The sequence below is a fragment of the Felis catus genome, chromosome B1 (genome assembly GCF_018350175.1).
Source record: "Felis catus isolate Fca126 chromosome B1, F.catus_Fca126_mat1.0, whole genome shotgun sequence".
NCBI classification, from domain to species: Eukaryota; Metazoa; Chordata; class Mammalia; order Carnivora; family Felidae; genus Felis; species Felis catus.
In genome coordinates this window covers 198,434,392-198,455,905 of record NC_058371.1, presented here as the reverse complement: position 1 = coordinate 198,455,905, position 21,514 = coordinate 198,434,392, and the positions used below count along the sequence as shown (strand labels likewise).

The window sequence follows — 21,514 nt, the reverse complement described above, 5'->3', positions numbered from 1 at the left end:
CTGCACGTTCGAGATGTGAAGACAGAAAAGCCCGCACGGAGGCCTGCCAGCCAGGAGGTGCAGAGAAGGAAGTAGCCCAGCCCTTCCCCTAGCATCTAAAGAGAGGCGACCCTCCAGGGTAAGATCCTTGGAGCTGCGGAAGGGTGGAAGGAGAGGAGCTGGAAGGGCAGATCTGGAGTAGGAATAGCACCTACGACTGTGCAGAGGCCTGATTCACCCAGATTCACTGGGAAACAAGAACCGCAGTGGGAATGTAGGGCCAGGGGATGCTAGAGACACAGGAGTACAGACACTGGAGCTGGTCATGGGTGGTCTGCAGCCATTCCATGGCACTTGGACGTGGCTCTGAGGACATCCAGGAGCCGTGCAAGGGTCTGCACACCCAAATGGGATGCACACCCTCCACTTCCTTGCGTCTACAGTCCGGCATTTCTGTCATGCTGTCAGTGAGTGCACAGAGTGGATTTCTAGTATTACTGACAAGCCAAGTCTCTGGTATAGCCTGTGATCCGTGATGTCGTAAATGGAAGGACGTGTAGAATCTTTCCTAAGGACATCACTCTGGTGGCTGTGCTCTGGTGTCTACCTCCAGAGAAAAGCAGGTATTACTGACCTCAGGGCGGGTGACCCCTAGCTTGGGATGCTAACAGTGTTTGGAGCGGGGAAGGAGAATGGCAGGAATATTCAGAGTAGAGCTCGGGCGACATTTTAATCAGGGAGGGCCAAGCTTAGCCAACAGTGGAGTTCATGAACTCAGTGCCTACAAAATCCCAAATCCCATAGCCGTCTGACCTTGAATTCTGCCTCGATCCCCAGTTCTCTGTGGCCCTTGGCAACCTGACTGCTTATGCTTCAGTCTTCCTGTCTGTACAATGGGGATAACACTAATGCCTCTTCACAGGTTGTCAGGAGGGTTACGTGAGCTAATAGATTTATCAAGTGCTCGGCACAGGACCCTGTGCGCAGCAAGCCTTCAACAGACAAGAGTGGTCTTTATCATGAACTGTGGTGAGAAGCACATTACGTAGATTATCTCCCTGAATTTCCACACTAGCCCTCTGAGGTACAGACCAGGATCACGCTCATGTTACAGAAATACTCACTGTAGCACAGAGAGGTTAAGTGGTTCATCGGAGCCACAATTCCATCACAGAGCCATGACTAAACAATAGGTCTTGGGCCCAAGAATCTAAGTTCTAATCCATGAAGCCTGACCACAGGTGCCTCAGTCACCGGCGGGGGAGCAGGGGGAGTGGCGGGGGCACGAGGCTTCCCGACCCAGGGGATCTGATCTTCTTCCATTGCTTCAGGCCAAAGAATCCTCAGTGGCCCTCCACAGTGCTCTTGGGCATTTGGTCCTGCACAGAGCCAAGGACTCGGCATTTCACACCACACTTAGAGGGCAGAGACTGTGCCCAGTACAGAGTATCTACAGGAGAAACATGTGAGTATGGGAAGTGGCTTTTGTATGCACTGGTCACCTTCACACAGACCCCCTTGGCAAGAGCAGAGGACAGCTTCTAACTTTCTTTGTTAGAAGCTGTGCAGAACAGAAGGCATGTTTTAAATTTTTTTAATGTTCATTTATTTATTTGGAGAGAGAGAAAGAGAGATCAAGCAGGGGAGGGGCAGAGAGAGAGGGAAAGAGAGAGAATCCCAAGCAGGCTCCATGCTGCCAGTGCAGAGCCCGATGCGGGGCTTGAACTCACAGACCGTGAGATCATGACCTGAGCCTAAATCACGAGTGGGCCACTTAACCGACTGAGCCATCCAGGCACCCCGAGAAGGCGTGTTGTAAAGAATATGTATCACTCGCCTAGCACAGGACCACGAGGGGCTACGGAAAGTCAATCTCAGATGAGTCTTTGTAATGCCGGTCAGGGCCTCCTGCGTTCCATAGAGCACGAGGTCAGAGTTCTTACACTTGCTCATTTCACTCGGAAGGAGAGAAAAATGCATCATCTTGTCGGCCAGGGTGACTTTCAATTCCCTCTCAGGTAAAATGAGTGGGTCACACAATAACCTGACAACCGTGTTCTTGAATCTGCAAGGTTTCCTTTGTAAAGCAGACCTCCTGGTCACATTGCCCGTGAGCTCGATGACTTCAGGCCTTTCCATAAACAATATCCTCCCAGACTCTGATACGACTGCACAAAATGTTGAGTAGAGTTGGAACCACTGACCTTACCCCAAGTCAAGTTCTTCTGAAGGACATCACTGTGTGCCCTCCATGTGCAGATGAGCAGGACAGGGTCAGTGACACTGGCAGGCACACGTGCCACCAATGAGACAGGTTCCCGGGGCCACAACTCAGTGCTTCTGGCAGCAAGAAGGGGAAGAAGGAAGCCTGTCTCACAAAGCCAGCCAGGGATGAGATGAAGTATTTTTCTATTTCATCATTATTTAGGATCTGATGATGGTAATGGCTAAATGTTTATGGAGCGTTCCATGTGCCAAGCTCCACACTCGGTGCTCCACAAATACAACACGTGTTAAAGACACACAGTTCATGATGCCGTCAAAGTACAACCTGGTTTTTATCTCCTATGTTCCTTTAAAGTTTAATTGGTGGTGGGGGGGGGGGGCGCCTGGGTGGCTCGGGTGGCTCATTTGGCTAAGCGTCTGACTTCAGCTCAGGTCATGATCTCACGGTTTGTGAGTCTGAGCCCCACGTCGGGCTCTGTGCTGACAGCTCAGAGCCTGGAGCCTGCTTGGGATTCTGTGTCTCCCTCTCTCTCTTCCCCTTCCCCCACTCATGCTCTCTCTCTTCAAAATAAATAAACATTAAACATTTAAAAAAATAATAAAGTTTAATTGGCGAGGGGTGCTCTTCTCCGCCCCACCCCGGGGCCTCAACCTTAGGAGACAGATAGTCTCGGGGTGACAGTTTCAAAATAACAATCAAAATCAACCTGAGTGAACGGCAAGTTTTCTGTCTCCTAGTCCAAGCCTGCTCTGGACTTGGAGCCATGGTGGAAAGAGTTGGAGGAAAGGGGGTTGGGAGGGGGAGGCGGGGAGGGGGCTGCTTCTCATTTCCCTCCCTCTCCTTTCTTCCCTCTGCCACTTCCAGCCAGTGTGCTCTCCCTCCGGTCCATCCCTGGGACCACCCCTCCCCGTGGAGTTCCTCTGACCCGGGAGTTTGCATCTCCTCTGCAGCCAGGAGGAATCCACGCTCAAGGCTACTGTGCACTGTCGTGAAAGCTGCACCGGTACTGGTACTGAAATCCAGCCCGCGCTGGTCTCCAAGCTAAGGGCCCACGGAGCAGGCTTACTAATTATGCCTCTCATTTTCTGTATTACTGATGCTTTGGCATCTTGGGTCCTTACTGATCCTGTAGGCTTCCCCTTCCCGTCATAGTAAACAACTTGCCTGAGAGCATGTCTTTCCCTTGCAAACCAACCAGAGCCCACGCCCCCAGTGACTTCCTTTATCCAACTGTCACACATAAGCCCATATTCTTCCCACCCTAAGTTACCGGAAGGTCAGATAACAGACACCCAGACAGCCCCTGCGGCCCAGAGCTGGCCTGAGATCATTCAAACCATGCAGTCCTAAACTTGTTCCAGCTGCCTACCCTGCCCTGCCCATTCCTTGATGCAGAATCCACAACAAAGCTCAGGTCTTGTTCTCCCCTCCCTCCTGCTTCCTGATGGACCCCGGTGCCCGCCCTGTGTGGCCCTGCATGGGGTGGCACCAGAATGGTGAATAACAAACTCTTCTTCCAAAAGCAGCGGCCACATGTCTGTCACCTCAGCATAGCCGATAAAAGCCAATCCCAGGTATGTTTTGGGGGCAGCGGGGCCACCCCTCCCCCAGACACAAGCAGGTTCTTGCTGCAGGCGACCACTCACTTCCCTCTGAGCCCCCGGCCCTTCCAGGCCACCTCTCCTGGTTCTCCTCCAGCTTCCTTGAGCACCTGGAAACGTGAGCCCAGCCTTCTTTCTATCTCCAGGACTTCCCCCAGGACGATGGGTCTTAAACTTAGCTGTGCACTGGAATCCCCTGGAGAGATTTAAAAACTGCTTGGGGCGCCTGGGTGGCACAGTCGGTTAAGCGTCCGACTTCAGCCAGGTCACGATCTCGCGGTCCGGGAGTTCGAGCCCCGCGTCGGGCTCTGGGCTGATGGCTCGGAGCCTGGAGCCTGTTTCCGATTCTGTCTCCCTCTCTCTCTGCCCCTCCCCCGTTCATGCTCTGTCTCTCTCTTTCCCAAAAATAAATAAACGTTGAAAAAAAAAATTTAAAAAAAAAATTAAAAAAATAAATAAATAAAAACTGCTCATGCCCATTGTCTCCCACGCTTGGAGATTTGAGGCTGGCTGGTCTGGGAGTGTGGCCTGGGTGCCAGGCTGGGTGCCAGGCCATCTCCAGATGGCCCCAGGGGCAGTGAGAGCCACCGGTCTTGGGCCTCCCCTCCATCCACTGGCAGTGGATGGCGGTGCAGGACCCAGAACTGAGGGGCTCATTCTCCAACGGCCAGGAGTGTGGTTGGCTGTTGACCTTGGAGGATGCTTTTTCCACCGAGGCTGCCCACCCCTCCCCAGGAGCAACCTGCATGCAGGGGCTGGCTGATGTGGGGACACATAGGCCTGCCTGTCCTCCTCTGTCTGGAAATGGAACAATCGAGGGGCTCTCCAGGTCCAGAGCCAGGCCTGGATCCCTGTATGACTGAGGGCAGCTCACCTTCCCCGTCTGCTGAGTTTGACTCCCTCACTCCCTGGCAGGGGTTGAGCTGAACACACTTCCCCATCAGCTTCCTGCCCACCAACGTCCATCTCAGGGTCTCTTTGCCAGGACACCCAACCTAATCCCACCTGTGGACCCAATGCCTCCAAAGGTCCACATCCAGCCCTCATCTCTGCCTGGGGCTCCTCTCATGGCCAGTCTCCTGGGGGCAGCGCCACTGATAACTCTTGGTTCCACATCTGAGCACAGGCCCACCTCCCGGCCCACCCAGGCCTACCCCTGGATCCCCACCTGTCCAGGAACCCAATTCAGGAACCTAGTCTCTCCACGCCTGCCGTTGATCCTCAGCTGCCATCTGACTGGCTGCCTGCCCTATGTCCCCGTTGGCTGTTTCTCAACCTTCCTCACATGCATTCTGCCCCTTCCTCCTTGCTAGGACTGGCCTTGGGGCACGTTCTTCCCCCGGTTCGCCTGGATTCCTGCAGCAGAATCTCAACTGTGCCCAAACCCTCCACATTCCGTTCCATCCCTCACAGCCTCAGTGATCCTTCCGGAAAGTGGATGTGGTGTTCTAAGTTACTTCTCTAAGACCATCCAGTGGCTTCCCTCTGCCCTGAGGGTCAAGCCCAAATCTCTTAGCTGGGAATCCCAACCGCTGTCTAATAAGAACCCTGCTATGACGCCAGCCTTGCCTTGGGCTGGACAGAGGTCCATGCGCCTCGGCTCTGCTCCTGCAGATCAGTGAGCCTCCCAGATTCTAAGAGCTGATGCCACGCCCTTGAATGTGCTGTTCCCTTTCCTGGGAATGCCTCCGCCTTACCCATACAGCAACTGTCTACCCTTCCAAGTTTAGGATTCCCACCCATAGATAACATCTCTACCAGGTACAGAATCCCATCAGAGCATTTGTTAACTCATGTAGCAACGGATTTCTTTCCGGGTGTTTCTCTCTGACTAGACCAACTCCTCGGGCCCTTCCCCTGCTGTGTTCTTTCACGTTTCGGCCCAGTGCCTGGGCATGGCAGGTGTCCAGTTAAAGCTTGCTGACTGAGCGCTGGGTAAGGTGAATGGCGCAGGTCAGTGATGGTGCTGCGAGAGACGGAGACGGTGAAATAACACACATCTCTGCTTTTAAAGTACTTTATTTAGCTATCATTATTATTTTAAATTTATTTATTTATTTTGAGAGAGAGAGAGAGAGATTGACTGAGAGATTGAGAACATGTGGGAGCAGGGAGGCGCAGACAGAGAGAGGGAGACAGAGAATCTTAAGCGGGCTCTGTGCTCTCAGTGCAGAGCCCAATGCGGGGTTCAAATGCATGAACTGTGAGACCATGACCTGAGCTAAAATCAAGAGTTGGACACTTCACCGACTGAGCCACTGAGGTGCCCCGTTTATATTTTTTAATGCTCCAACTTCTCAAATGGCATCCTATTAAAGGGCTGAAATACCATAAGTAATATTCCCCTTTGAGGTACTATTATAATTTCCAGACTATAAAGGGGAAAACTGAGGCCCAGAAAGGTCAGGCAATTCATGCACAGTCCACGTGAGAAATTGAGGGGTGCAGGCAAATGAGAGCCTGGCTCTTCTGATTCCTGCATGGGGCTCCTTATGTGACATTATTCCCAGCAGGACACAGTTCTCAGAGCAAAGCGATACCACATCACCTTCCCTCATGGAGGCTTCTAGGTGAATAGAGAATTTATATGCAGATCATATTAGCTACAACCAGTCCTGCTTCCCCCCGGAGAGTTCTACACGGAAGTCATCAGAGATCACTCAAGCTGAACTCCAATGGCTCCTACTATTACCAAAACATCACGAGGACCCCGTCAAGGCAAGACACCAGAGCAAGCATCAGCCATTCCATAAGGAGAAACAGTGCGGAAACTGGTGCTCACCTTCAGAAGGGATGCTGACTGAGACCTGCGAATGCCCCTTGCTTGTCGAGCTGGGTCTCACAAGGGAATCAGCATCAGTCAACCAGCGTGCATGGAATCCTTTGACCACGCCATCCCCATAGCCACCTTTCAGAGAGGGAGGGACCCTGCCGGCCGCAGCTTTGCAGAGCCCTGGGGTGGGGAGCCTGTGCCCAGCTGTGTCTACACCGCCTTGCGATGGGTTTGTCTATTACCATCTCCACTCTAGTCCGTGCGGAAATCAATACCACCTGGCCCTGCAGAGCACAATCCAGCCATTAAAACGGTTCAATTCATTGTGGCAAACGTATGTTCTAGAAATCACTATTTTTTGTATGTATTCAGGTTCTGATTCTACGTCAACAGAACAATAATGGGGATCTTAAGAACATGGGCTTCGCGAGTCCCCTTGCATTTTCCTGTGTGAGAAATAATGCTGAAATTATCTTCCAAGGACACACTTACCCTTACTCTCAGCAAGCTGCTGTGAGTTCCAGGTGTGAGGGAAGGACTTGAGCAGTGACCCACAGCGGCTTTTCAAGCCATGCTAGATCCCCGCCCCTTTTCCTACAACATTTTTATGCTTTTCAAAGGGTTCAGTTGTCCTCTGCCTTGTGTAGTTCTCAAGCAATCTAATTGGAAAGTAAGGTCAGAAGCTATGATTCTGAGCAAGCATTTTACTGATAAGGATACTGAGGTGATCCTGTAGCAAAATCTTCCATAAAATCAAGATGGTCCCTTCTCCATTTTAGACAGAGAAATCCTTGCAGTTTTTAAAGGCTGTTGACCCGCAGAGGACCTTCCCGGGCCAACCCACAGTAAGAGGCAGGCACCAAGCACGTTGAAATTTGCTGGGTGCTTCATACACGGTAACTTCATCCTCCCAATACCCCTGCCTTCATCCGCATTTTACCGTTGAGGACACTGAGGCATGGAGAAGTTAGGTGATGCAACCACAGTCACACATCTTATAAATGGCTGAGCTGGGACTGACCCCAGGCAGCGTGGTACCCAGCATGGTTCTCTTAACCCCTACACTTTGCTCATGGACAGACAGGGCACTCCTCTGCTGAGGCAGACCACATCCCTGACTTTACACTTATAGAAACTGTCCTTCTCTTGCCCCGGGGAATTAGGTCACCGCCATTCTTTTCTAAATAAAACTCCCTGGACTTGAAGCCCATTATTAATCCCCTTCGTCAGGCTTCCGTGGTTCCAGCTGAGTCGTTCTGGTTTCTGAGTTTCATTGTTCAGATCCATTCATGGCTTTGTCTATTACCACCTCCACACCCCTCACTGTGGGTCATCTGCCATCAGATAGTATCCTCCAAATGCAGCTCAAGAAAGGAAGATGAATGGGGCTTGTTCTAAGGCTTTAAACTAAAAGGCAGCTGATAGAATGGGAGAAGACATTTGCAAATGACACATGGGATAAAAGGTTAGTATCCAAAATCTCTAAAGAGCTTATCAAACTCAATACCCAAAAAGCAAATAATTCAGTGAAGAAATGGGCAGAAGACATGAATAGATACTCTTCCAAAGAAGACATCCAGAGGGCCAACAGACATGTGAAAAGATGCTCAACATCACTCATCATCAGGGAAATACAAATCACAACCACAATGAGATACCACCTCACAGCTGTCAGAATGGCTAAAATTAACTATTCAGGAAACAACCGATGTTGGCAAGAATGTGGAGAAAGGGGAGCCCTTTTGCACTGCTGGTGGGAATGCAAACTGGTGCAGCCGCTCTGGAAAACAGTGTGGAGGTTCCTCAAAAAGTTAAAAATAGAGCTACCCCATGACCCAGCAATTGCACTACTTGGCATTTATCCAAAGGATAAAACTGCTGATTCGAAGGGGGCACATGTACACCAATGTTTATAGCAGCACTATCAACAATAGCCAAAGTATGGAAAGAGTCCAAATGTCCATCAACTGATGAATGGATAAAGAAGATGTGGTTTATATATACAACGGAATACTACTCAGAGATCAAAAAGAACAAAACCTTGCCATTTGCAATGATGTGGATGGAGCTAGAGTGCATTATGTTAAGCGAAATAAGTCAAAGACAAATACCGTATGATTCCACTCATATGTGGAATTTAAGAAACAAAACAGGTGAACGTAGGGGAAAGAAAAAAAACAAACCATGAGAGACTCTTAACTATAGAGAACTAACTGAGGAATGATGGAGGGAGGAGGGTAGGGAATAGGCTAAATGGGTGATGGGCATTAAGGGGGGCACCTGCTGGGATGAGCACTGGGTGTTACATGTAAGTGATGAGTCACTAAATTCTACTCCTGAAATCAGTATTACACTATATGTTAACTAACTAGAATTTAAATAAAAATTTGAAACAACAAATAATAAAAGCATAAGGACATCGATGTGAATTGCACTTTCCTATTGATGACCTCCATTTGGGGCATATGTACAGTTGAGGCATGATTTTTAGCAGTCAGAGACCAGCCCCAGTTATCAAGAGCTCTGTGACCTTGGATGTCAGTCTCTGCCTTTCACTGCTCCATTCGGCTTTGGGGTTAGACCCAAATTCAAATTCAGGTTCTTTTACTTGCAAGCTATGGGGCTTTGAGCAAATGACTTATTCTCTCTGGAATCACAGTTGTCTCAGCCAGAAAATGAGAGTGGTAATGAAAACTTACTTTTCAGGGTTGCTATAAGGGTGACAGAGGTGATATCCTGAGCGTGGGCCTGGTACATATTTGGGAGCTAACAGATGTTGGTTATCTTTTCCCTTGGCTGTGGAAATGGATCCCCTGAGCCAGTCAGTATAGGTTACCCATCCTAATCAAACAACAGGCTGAGGTTAGATCTGCTGCCCCAAGACTATGATTTGGTGTCTGGGATGAGTGTATGGAACTCATGTCTCAGACCCAAGCAGGAAGTCTAGGAGTTGAGGCCCAGCAGAGCTGCTCTCAGAGGCCCCCATCTAATTTATTGTCACTGCTCCTCCTTCTTCCCCCCCTTGGGGCCTCTGTCCAGCCATCTGGCACCTCTGCCCTGGACACAGACAGCCTGGTGGCCCTTTGCTGAGCCCACTGAGAAGGAGAATGGCACCCCTCCACCTAAAGGGTGCCGTCTCCTTATCTGTGAGACACTAGGCTGCACTGCACCAGGCTACACACTCCCATCCCCTGTGCCCCTGAGTGCCCTTGACTCTCCAAACACATGGGGTGTGAGGCTGGACTTCCAGAGCAATGCTAGGATTTCCTTCACTTAACTTATTCACACTGTCATTCATTCTGTCCACGCACACGTCCTGAAGGACAGGGCAGGTCTGAGGACAGTAACAGCGGGAACAGAGTAGCAGATGGCAGGCCTGCACTCAGCTCCTCCCAAGGAATCTCTGCCATAGCTTGCTTGTCTCTGACATGCCCCCTGTTCATAAAGCTGTGGCCAGTGCATCCCAGCCCATCTGGCACCTGTCACACTCTGATAAGCAGAGGCTGTGCTCAGAACTCTTGTTTTTCATGAAGACAGGTCTTTTTCAGAACCTCACCTTTTCTTCTGATCTTTCAAGTACCTTAAGTGCTAGAAGACCAAAGCCAAAGAAAATGCAGAGACTTCAAGCCAAAGGCCATCTGCTGGCACTGCTTCTTGTCACCAGCCTCTCAGCACTGGGGTGTCCCTACTTCTAGGCTGTATGTGATTCAAGTGAGCTGGTGGGTGGCTGTGCCTGAGAGAAAAGGCTGGTTGGGCCCGTGAAGACCTAGCCAGTGCCAGCATAGCCCGTGTCCAGGAGTCTGAGGAGAGGCCACACCCTGTCATGGAAAGAAACTACCAGAATAAAGCTCATACTGTCTAGCTTGGCAATTCAAGGTGCTCCATGTGGCCACCACTGTCGCCTCAGCTCCTTTCTGGGTCCCTTCCCGTCCCCAGCGATTTCAAGCTCTCTCAAAGAACTCCTGTTCTCTGACACCTCCGAGCCTTTGCACGTGCTGTTTCCATCCCCTGGAAACCCTTCGACTTCCCATGGCCTGCCTGGTAAATTCTTGCTTCTTCCTTGCAAGCCTCCCTGTGGGGCCTGCCCCGACACCTGCAGGCCGAGTTATCAGCACTGAAAACACACTGACTGCACGCAAAAGCATCTGCAGGCCTGGGGTCTAGGATGTGGGAGCTGGGAGTCTCAGGCTGAGGGGTCTGGCTGCCCTGAGCCAGAGACCCTGAATCTCCTGGGAAGGTGGTGGGTTAATGACAGAGGCCACAAACTCTGAAGCCATGATGCCTGCATTCCCGTCCCAGCTCTGCTGCTCTTTGGCAGAGAAACCTTGGATAAGTTACTTCAATTCTCTGTGCATCAGTTTCCTCATCTGCAAAATGGGATCAATGCCAATCAATTGTACCTACTCAGCAGGGTGCTTATGATTAAATACGTCAGTATGTGTAAAGCGCCTGGAATGTATCTGGCATGGAGTTGGTGTCATGCACACGTTTGATATTATCATGATCATTACTGTTACTCGTGACTGGTGCATCTCTGAGCGAGTCATTGCCTCTGGCCACGGTTTCCTCATCAGTCCACTGAGAACACTGGCTATGCCAGCTCTGTTGTTCCTTCTGGATATAGCAGCTTCTAAATAAATATTTTGAGTGATGCCGCGGTATGCTTTTTGAAGCAACAGATTTCCTGCTGTTTTTGTATTTGTTTGTTTGTTTGTTTGTTTGTTTTTCTTTAATGAGTGAGGATAGGATCTGGAGTCTGGGTAATGGGCCATTCACTAGGTGGCATTTCCCAAAGCTGAGCTCTTTAAGTGGAAACCATCATGTTTACTTGAAGCAAAGTGTGGCTTAAAAAGTATGCATTTCATAGAACAAGTTTTGAGGCTATGCACATCCCCAGGGACACATGGCCATGTTGCCCCATGGGTTCTCATCTAGCGGAATCACTCTGAGGGAGAGGAGGGGAAAGCCAGGGAGCCCAGACCAGCTTCCAACCTCTGGCATTGCTAAACAAGCTCAAGTCCATCTCCTACTTCCACTTTTTCCTATTTCAATATCCAACTGTTCCGGCACCACTTACTGAAAAGATCATTCTGTCTACTTTGGATTACCTCGGCACCTTGGTTGGATATCCGTTGGTCATCTGTGTTTAGATTGAGTTCTGACTTCCCTGTTCTGTTCCACTGATCTATTTTCTATGGTTTTGCCATACAAAATTGTGGTTTTGTTTTTGTTTGTTTTGAGAGAGAGAGAGAGAGAGAGAAAGCACGAGCAGGGGAGAGGGGCAGAGGGAGAGAGAGAGAGAATCTTAAGCCGGCTCCACATTCAGTATGGAGGCCAACTTGGGGATCGATCTCATGATCGTGAGATCATGACCTGAGCTGAAATTAAGAGTCAGATACTTAGCCAACTGAGCCACCCCAATGCCCCCACATTGTAATTTTGTAGTAAATCTTAACATCAGATGGTACAAGACCTCCAATTTTGTTCCTTCTTTTCGAAACTGCTTTGGCTATTCGAGGACCTTTAATATTCATATATATTTTAGAATCAGCTTATCTGTTTTCTACTAAGAAAAAGGGTGAGAAAGGATTTTCATTAGAATTACATTGGAATCACTGACGAGTTTGAGTACTGACATTTTAACCATATTGTTTTCTAGTCCACGAATATGGTATATATGTTTCTTTAGGCCTTTAATTTCTTTCAACTGTTTTACAGTTTTCAGCATACAGTCTTGTACATGTTGTGATAAATTTATCCCTAAATGTTTCATATTTTAACACTACTTTAAATGATATTTTCTTTTTAATTTCCAATTATTTATTGCTACACATAGAAATACAATTGATCTTTTTCTACTGACTTCGTATCTTGTGACAGACTTAATTATTAGTTCTATCAACCTTTTCCGTTAAATCTTTGGGATTTCCTACATAAGTAAACATGTCTTCTGTAAATCAAGGCAGTTTTAAATCTTACTTTGTAAACAAGATGCATTTTATTTGTATTTCATTTGCTTTACTGCACTGGATAGAACCTTTAGTTCAATGTTGAAATTACTGATGAGAGATGATATCCTCACTTTTTTCCAATCCTGGGGAAAGTCATTTAATCTTTCACCATGAAGTGTGGTGTTAGCTGTAGGTGTTTAGGTTTTTTGTAGATGCCCATATCAGATTGAGTCTTCTCAATCTTCTTTCTTTGTTTCATTCTGCATAGTTTCTTTTGCTCCATCTTGAAGTTGGCTACTGTCTTCCTCCACAATGTTAATTTACTGTTCATCCCATTCTGTGTGCATTTCATACTCAATATTGCATTTTTCAGCCCTAGAAGTTTGGCTCAGGTCTTTGTTTACACCCTTCATTCTTCTCTTCATCTCTGTGCCCTCCCCTTCCTTCTATTGTACCTGGAATGTATGTATACAAGCTGTTTTAGCACCCTAATATGCCAATGTTATCGTTTCTGAAATTTCTGCTTCTGCTTATATTAGTTACTTTACCTTCTAACTATGGATTATGTCTTCTTGCTGAGTTGCATGCCTGGTAATTTTTTACTGGATGTCAGTCATTGTGAATTTTATGTAGCTTCTTGTGGGTTTTTGATGTATCCCTTTAAGTAGTATCCAGCTTTGTTCTTGGATGCAGTCAAGGTCTCTGACATCAGTTTGTTCATTTAGAAGTGTTTCAGCCTTGCTAGAGGGGGTCCTGAACATTCTTTATTCCAGGCTAACATGGCCCCACCACTGAGGCCAAATCCCAATGAGAACTCTACTCAAAGTCAATATATTGGGAGGTCTTTCCACTCCGGTGAGTTGGAACACTTCCAGATGTGTGTGAACTCCCGCTGTTATTTGACTTACCTCTTCCTCATCTTCCTCCTTCTGCTTCGGGTTACTTTTTCTGATGCATTTTGTTCAACAAAAGACTTGAGAAGACCTCTTTGCTGATATGCAGAGTTCATTCTGTCTCTCTGTAGCTCCTTCCTCTCCAGCATTTTTCTTGCCAATTATGCCGCTGGGGCAGTTGTAGGGCCTACTTTATTTGCTTCCCTTCTCTCGGGATTGCTGTCTTGCACTGAGAGCCATCCATTTTAAGGAACTGTTGTTTCATAGATTTTGTCTGTTTCTTGGTGGCTTAAGATGGGAGGGTTAATCATGGATAAAAGCAAAAGTTTGTTTGTTTCTGGAAGAAAAATGTTAGGCCACTTTTCTCTCTGCATCTGGCCCCTGTTTCTTTGATCTCTGTCGCATGCCACTCTCCCAGTTTACTCCAGTACCCTAGCCATGTTTTCTCTTCCTCAATCTGCCACACTCATCCCTGCCTTTGCTATCCTTTGGCCTTGACCCCTTCCCCATCTTTGTAAGCTTGCTCCTTCTGACCAGTCACCTACAATGCCACCTCTCAAAGAAGCCTTCCCTGACCACGCAAGCTCGACTATTCCCACAGGTATTCCCTATCTCATCACCTTCTGAGTAGGATAAGGAGTAGCACCTGAGGACGTCCCAGGACTGCCAGTGAGTGGGTGATGCTGGAGCCCACACCGATGTAACACCTACTTGTTTTTTAATGTTTCCTGTTGTGGTGATTGTTATGTTTTATTTGGTGGGGAGTGGGATGGGGAGGACAGACTTGATGTGACTCTACTTCCAACAACCAGCACCTGTAGCTCTCTTTTGGCTACTGAGTAACCCTTAGTCAAAACTTAGTTTCAAGAGCGTGTGCTAAACAGGAGTTAAACAAGAATCATTGAGGGGTTAAACTACCAGGATAAGAAAGCACAGGTAGAAAGTATGTTTTTGCTTTAGAGAAATATGTCATTCATTCCTAATGGAAAGATGATAGCACTTTCCTCACCTCCAAATTTGTTCTTTTGTAATCCAGACCCTAAACCATTCAAGGCTTTCCAAGGAGAGAACAGGTAAGAACCAAAACTCTAGGTGTTGTTTGAGAGGAAAGAATAAAAAAAAGCATAGGAGTGACCTGAGTCTTTAGGACTGAGAAGGAAGACAAAAGCGTGGACTTTCTGTGATGAGCTTAAAACTGTCCCTGTCTTGTTTAAAGCTCTGTGGAAGTGGCAGGACCTCAGGTGGGGGATGGCTACATGGACATCTAAGGAGACTGGACCCCGAGGGTCACAGCTGCAAACAACAGCAAGGCTCCTTCAGCCTGGCTGACCAGAGGGAGGACATCCATCACCAGCAGAGCCACCTGCTACCACAAGGACATGCTGGACTGAGCAGGAGGCTGGCCATGCATAATTTGCTCAGCTGATTCCCTCCCAGGCAGAAGGAGCCACTGAGGAACCACTGGGAGAAACAGCAGAACACGTGTCAGCCTCAGGGCCCTTGTACAACCCTGGGAAGGCAGTGAATGCCCAAGGAAGCCATTCACAGGAGACTCTTTTGGGCCCCAGTGAGGGGGAACTTGGGTTGGACTGAGGGGAACTTGGGAAGATAAAGACACGTGACTTTTCTCGCACCCCATCTCAGGTAGTGGTCTAGGCACTGGGGACAAGTGCTGATCTTGCAACTGGGAGAGGCTAGGAGGTCAAAGAAACAAGCAACTTTGGATGACTGAGCTCCCAGAACTCCTCAGCGTCTCTACCCCGGCCCTGTCGCAGTGTCACACGCACAGAGGCTACTAATTACAACTACTTTCCTACCACAACTTTCACCAGAACAGCTCTGAGTTAGACCTATATCCACTGCTTCTTGCTTCCCTCCTTCCCCACCTTTATATGAAACGCTAGTGGACTGCGGACAATCTCAATTTTCAAAACCCACGGCCACTCTTGTCTCTAGTTACAGTGAATCAGTTTCCGCATCTCTGTTGTCATGTTCTGGAACTTGGGGGAGACATTTATTTTGCTCTTGGAATCATTCTGGAATAGGGAATTCTCTTTTTTGTTTTTAAAATATTCATTATCAGTCTCACAACACACATCTCAGGAAGAGAAAAATATAGTAAAAACTCCACATTGGTCTGCTTTGGTTCTGAGGACTTAACATTTGCCAGGCTCCACACAGACCTGTGGGGGAAATGTCAAAATGTAATTCTGGGCTCAGTAAAATTTGGCTTTAAAAAAATGGTATATAGGTACTTGGGTTTTTTGAGAACTTTCATTTATCTCAAAGACATGCACTTGTTTTTAAGAAAATAAGCTAAAGATGCCAGAAACCAAATGTTGCAAATGCTTTCCATTGTTCCCAGTGAGAAGAGAAGGTATGTAAACGTTTCACTAGGAATCTTAAACACACACACACACACACACACACACACACACACACACACACCAAAAATCCTTTTGCAAAGTATATTTGTCAGAGGGGACAGGAAATTTACAATGGGTTTATTTAACATTTGGGTGAATGTCTGCAGAATTGAAGTAGCTAGGAAAATAGCAGGGGTGAGCCCCTGATCAGAAGGCCGACAGGTACAGGGGGCTCTGGTTTCCAAGCTCCAGGGTAGAGCTCGTGAAGTTCTCTGTGCTTGAAAAGCCGAGAACTTAATCCAAAACCAGACTGCCTGGGGCTGGGTCCTGACACTTCCCAACTGTGTGGCAATAAATTACCTTCAGTTTGCCCATCTGTAAAATTAAGCACACAGCAGAATGCCTTCTGTGGAGGGACTACTTGGTAAGTGTCTGACAAACAGCAACAGTGACAAAGTCAGGGTTGTTTAAGAGATTTCTGCATTCCAGAAGGGGTCAGGTCAGTGTCTGCTATGATCGATTTCTACTCAAGGGCTGTATGATCCAAATGTCCTATAACATTTGTTAATGTCTATTGCAAGATGCTTTGCAAAAGCCCACAATCGTACGCATTTATGGTTTTGATGTCCTTTGAGCAAGTCTCCATGATTCATACATTACTTAAATTCTTCAATCCTAAAATTTTAAGTTTTCCGGGTGTTCAGGTTACGTATCAGTTACTCTTGTCCGGGGACTTGGCAAGATGGGGCAGAGCTTCAGCTTCGAATCAATCTGTCTCACAGATGCCCACAAAACTATTTTTGCGCTGGCCATGGGTACAGAGGTAGAGAACAAAAACCCAGAGAGGGAAGGTGCTTTGCCCACAGTGTGACTGCTGGGCAGTGACTAGAGGCCCGACTGCGTCACTCTGCCTGTCCCAGAGCCCCACCATATCCTGTCACTTAACAGAGCTGGAGCAGACCGCGTGAGCCCACGTGAGCCCAGGTGTAGGCATCAGGTGCTGCGCCCATCTGGCTGTGACTTCTCACCTCGTGGGTACTCCCTTTTGTAATTTTGGACATGCTCTTTAACTTCTATGATCCTCACTTTATCAGTAAAACAAGGATAATAAGCCCTACATTACAGGCTGTTGTGACAATTGAACAGACTGTAAAGTGTTCAGCCTGGTGCTCAGTTCTCAGTGACACACACAGGGTTTATTATTGTTACTATTTCACACAACCCAGAGCGCCGGGCCATGATGGGGCGTTCTAGGGCATTCTGACATAGCTGTCCTGTTGGAAAACTTGTTTAAAACTACATCTGCTTAGACCTAGACTGGGTGGGGGCACAGGCCGCCCTTAGTCTCCACTGTTCTGGGCTGCATGAAGAGGGACTCTGCCTATAAACTCCTGGCCTTCTGTCCCACCCCTTCCTCATCCCACAGCAGAGTTACTGGGTTCTTGGGTGGCAGCCATTGGTCCATATCGGCTGGCAGGGTGGGGCTAACCTAGTAAGGGCTTGTTTTCACAGAGGGTGAGGCCTCTTTCTGCTCCTTCCCCTGGATGAGGATTCGGCTGCACCCCTAGGTGACTAGGTGTCGACTCTGTAGACCCCCATGCTCCCTCGGGGAACAGGGCAGGCTGGCTTGCTGCTAGTGTAGCCAGGACTTGTGTTGAATCCCAATGAGAACAGGTTTGACCTCCATTTCTAAGGGTTCCAAACGTAGATGGGTAGGCATTAACCTTTTCAACCCCAGCAGACATTCTCTAAAGTTTCTAATTCAGGAGGTCTTAGGTGGGGCTCAAGCCCAGCATTTTCAAATAAGTACCATGGGGCACTCTGGTGCATACCACCTCTCCTACAAACCTGTGGAAGCAGTGAAAGCTTTGTTACCAGAGGCATTCAAGAGGAGAGTGGGTGCTATTTGAGCCTCGGTCCCCCATTCTGATATGAATACCGCAGGCTTTCCTTAACACTGTTTCCCAATCTAGCATTTTATAATTTGATCATTCTAAAATCAATTTATTTGAAGTCTCCTGGGTGCCTTTTCTGTTTTGGGTATTGAAGGATTACCAAAAAAAAAAAAACAGAAAGGCATGGAAATTATCTGATAAACAAGGCAGATCACCCATTATCTTCTCTGACTCCTGAGAACGACAGTCCAGGAATACACTGGTATTTGCCGTGAGAACAAGAGAGGAAAAGTGGCAATGGTGGGCAAGCGGGGGGATAGCCAAGTGGGGGAAGGGGCAATCTGAGCCCCCGGGGGACACTGAGGGGAAGCGAGACCCCTGATGCATGGCACAAGGGACCACTGAAGGCAGGTGAGATGGGGTGAAAGAGCACAGACCCTCGTCTGCTGCCCTCACCTTGCAGCCAGTCAGCTCTCTTCCCCACACAGTCTGGCTCATTCTCATAATCAGCGGGACCATGGTGACTTCAGGTGTGGACATACCAGGCACAGTAACAAAACATGAAGCTGAAAACTAGTAAACAAACCTCAAAGCCCCCAATCCCTGGCCTCTGACCTGCTCCTGCAACTCAGGCACCTCCTGTTCTGTGAAGAGAAACCAACCTCCGAAGAGAAAAGGCATCCCACGCCGCCGTCCGAACGCCTCCCGACAAAAATGCTGCTCACATTCTCATCACCCTGGGTGAAACCCCATCCCTCCCCCAGAGCTTCTGCTCAGCCCTCTGAAGTAGGAGCACCAGACATTTGAGAAGGTTCCCAACATGAAGGAGAGAGGCCAAAAGAAACCAACAAAAACAAAGAAGTCTGGAGTAAAAACGGGAAATGTAGGGGCAAAGCCCCATCAATAATAACACCTGATAAATTCGAGAACATCTCCCATAAAGAACAAAACGAGAGAGATATGGAGGAAAAGAAAGGAAAGATTAAAAACAGAATTAGAAGGTCAGTCTATGATCTGACTATAAGGATTTTGAGAAAGAGAAAATAGAAATATAGAAGGGAAAAAACTGTCACAGAAGTGACATACGAAAATGTACCAGAATAAAAGGAGAACTCTGCACAATGAAGGAAAAAGAGCCACACCAAAGGATATAAACTGTAAAATTATAAAGCGAAAGATAAAACTCTAGAAGCTCCCAGAGGTAAATAATAGTTTACCTATGAAGTGAGTAAAATAAGAAAGCCATCGAATTTCTCATCAGCACTGCCAGATACTCGAGAACAATGAGCGATCCCTTCAAAATTCTGAGGAAAATTATATTCATCCAAGAGTTCTTCATCCAACCCCACTCTCTATTAGGTATACATATAGTATAATTTTCAGACATGGAAAATCTCAAAAGATTTCCCTTCCCTCATGTTTTCTTAGGAAAGTACTAGAGGAAATGACTCAGCAGAAGAAGAAAATAAACCAAGAAGAGGAAGACAGGGGACCCAAGAAACAGCAGATCCTACCTGCTAGAGAGACACAGGAAACCCAGCAGGACAAGCCTGCATCAGATCCAAACTAGAGACAGCTAGTTTAGGTTAAAATAACAGGCCAGAAGACTGAGGTACAGAAATAGAACTGACAGAACATTTCCAATATATTTTAGCATTTTGCAAATTTATTGCTGAACACAATATTAAAGCATTTGGAAAAAATCAACTGTAGGTACAAAGAAAATGAAGCAAGTGAGAAATAACAACAAAGGTATCACTAACTCCAGGAGAAACAAAAAGTTGCATGAAAAAGGAAAATGACCAGGGTACATAATAATAATATAAATATTAATTAGTGATTAATAAAAGATTGTGCTATAACTGTATTAGAAGAACAGAGAAAGGGGAGGGGAGAGAGAGTGGTGTAAGGATGCTTGGACCTCAAGTATTACAATAGAACATCAATGAAAATGTCTAAAACGAACGACAGAAGTAGTGTTACAACCAATGATTTGCATTTAGATTATGATTATATATACATGCATATAGATTTATTATATGAAACTAGCTTAAATTATTTTAAAATATGTGGGAATTGTTAAATAACAGCTAAAGGAACTGTAAGAGACTCAGCAGGTAAAGTAATGGACCCCTGCTCCTCCCTATGGGTTTTTTAGTAGGACGGGATTCCTTTTTAAACAATTTCCATGTAGTGTTCTGACTAAAACAATGAAAAATTTGTTTTAAGTATTAGGTTGAGATAGAAGTAATTTTTATTTGGGATGTTTTTCTGGAGTTTTGTGCACCCCACTGAGATTCTGGGTGCTGAATCCCTGGTCTATATGCTCAGGATCCTTTGCTGTGATTCAGCCACACAACCTAACTGTCCTGGGCCTGAGCAACGTGAATGTCTCGGGGAGGTGCTGAGCCACATCCCAGACCTGACAGATAGCTCTGTGTGTGTGTGTGTGTGTGTGTGTGTGTGTGTGTGTGTGTGTTATGTTCCACACCAAGGTCTCCTGGGCAGGGGCCCAGGCTAACAGTGTTCAAAGCGTAGAGACGAATTATTATCGGTGAGGGCCGTTTGAGAAGCTCAGAGGTCAAGTTACACATGAGAGGAGTGTTATTGTTCCAATAGTAGGACTTGAAATCTGCCAGAAGCAACATCTGCCTCATCTAATTATGGAAGCACAGTGTCTGGGTTTGCATCTCCCCTGGGCCCTGCACCTACCAGGTCTCTCAGCCTCCATTAAACTGCACAGATTGGCACCAAAGAAACAGAATAGGCCCTTGGGGCTGGAAGACAATCCCCACCGTCACTAGCCCCTGCTAGTCCCCTTCATCAGGTTAAGCTAATAGAAGAGGCTACTTAGTCTCCCCGATGAAATGCTTTTTCAGTCAGTCAACAATATTAGTGACGTCCACTCCCCACCAGGCAATGCAGGGAGAGAAAGGTGAATCCAAAAGAGAGAGGCTCAGCCCCTCAAGAGATTACAGTCAATGTGAACTCGGAGGGAAGCAGTAAGAAAGGGCACGTCCCAGTGCTGCCCTATCAGACCGAAGGCCCGGGAAACGCTATTATGGGAATTCAACAGAGCGAGTGAAAAGCTTTTGTTGGGAGCATCAGGCCAGGCTCAAGTGGTGTTTAGCCTCTCCTTTCTATTTTCAGAAAGGCTGTTAAATCATATTTCTTTTCTGCAGTTTGTAACTGCTGGAGTTGGGCCTTTCTTAAAGGTTAAGTGATGTGGATTGAAAGAGGTAAGACAGAATAAATGGTACCAGGCAGGGAGGATGGTGGGAGAGCAGAGGGGGCATCCGGGAAAGCAGGAGAGTCGAGGGCTGCTAGAGATGAGATGCGTTAGGATTGGAGACGGGGCCCAAATTCGGGGGCCTTGAATGCCAGGCTGAGGAAACGGGCTTCATCGGGTGGACACAGGATCCACTGCGTCACCAGGTGGCAAGTGTTTCGGAACACAGTGATAAGCACTTCACAATGCCATCGAGCATGCACTATTGTGCCCATTTTACAGATGCAGAAACCGGGACTCAGAGAACTGCAGGAACTTGTTCAAGGCACACAGCTAGAAAGTGGCAGAGGTAGGAAATCGACAACTTTCTGAATTCCACGTCGGAGCATTTTCCACCATGCTCTGTGCCCTCCCACTGAGGGGCGTGGCGCAAGCCCACCAAAGCACTGCCAGAAGAAGGTGGTGTGGCGGGCAGGCCTGCAATGACAGGAGCGTGCGGGGGCGGGCAGAATGTGAGTGTGGCCCCAGCTGACCCGTCCCCCTTATCTCTTGTGGCCTCCCTGGCACTCTTGTTGAGGCACTGTCGGTTTTTTCACATGC

General features: G+C 47.6%; 1 protein-coding gene and 1 long non-coding RNA gene across 14 annotated transcripts in view; one reads left to right on the top strand and one right to left on the bottom strand.

Annotated features, from left to right (window-relative positions):
• The window catches only part of SLC2A9 (solute carrier family 2 member 9), a 262,356-nt gene that overhangs the window by 124,913 nt on the left and 115,929 nt on the right, over positions 1-21,514 (bottom strand). The window lies entirely within an intron of this gene.
• LOC109499280 lies at positions 1,231-8,097 on the top strand. Of its 3 annotated transcripts, none has more exons than XR_006597236.1 (3): positions 1,231-1,444; positions 3,071-3,780; positions 6,401-8,097. It is a non-coding gene; the product is annotated as an uncharacterized LOC109499280 (long non-coding RNA). The 3 variants fall into 3 exon arrangements; XR_002156558.3 differs by having other exon boundaries at positions 6,321-8,097; XR_002741953.2 differs by lacking the exon at positions 6,401-8,097 and adding an exon at positions 3,954-4,148.